Here is a 643-nt window from a genome sequence, read left to right as displayed (position 1 = left end):
TTTAAATGTTAACAAATTCAGATAAATTTAAATCATGTAACTTTTCTCATTATAATGCAATAAAACTTTAAAAATATATATTCATTTTACCTCTCTTACCATTTTTAGGATATGGCATGGATCCTTTGTATCTTTTACTGGGAATGGTTGATGCTTTTAGAAAATGAAAGTTGTTACTAGAAAAAAACAAAACAGAATGAGCCTGGTCCTTCCTCAAGATCTGTCTTCTGGCTCTTTTGTCTGAAAGTAAGAAATCTCACTAACAGAGCTTTTCCTCTCAATGGTTGTGAGAGAAAGGCCTGGCTATTGTACTTCAAAAGGCTGACAGTTCTTTCCAAGAGAGGCCTTGCCACGGGATAAGACAGTAGGGAGTACCCCTTCTGACAGACACAGGGAATGCGCCCCCTGTTCTGATCACTTCTTCCATCACCACGCAGGGTACCTATCACAGGCGAGGCACTGAGAAGTCCCTCACACCCAAGAATAGAAGCAGCTGCTCACAGCCCCCTCAAATCCTCTCTTCAATACTCAGCATTGTTGGGCTGACAAAATAGTTTAGCAGGCAAAGGCACTTGCAGCCAAGTCTAACTACCTGTCATATGACACTGTTTCTGGGGAAAGATTAAAAACAAAACAAAACAAA

This window comes from Mastomys coucha, unplaced genomic scaffold (assembly GCF_008632895.1).
Source record: "Mastomys coucha isolate ucsf_1 unplaced genomic scaffold, UCSF_Mcou_1 pScaffold14, whole genome shotgun sequence".
Lineage (NCBI taxonomy): Eukaryota > Metazoa > Chordata > Mammalia > Rodentia > Muridae > Mastomys > Mastomys coucha.
Note: the sequence above shows the minus strand (reverse complement) of the source record.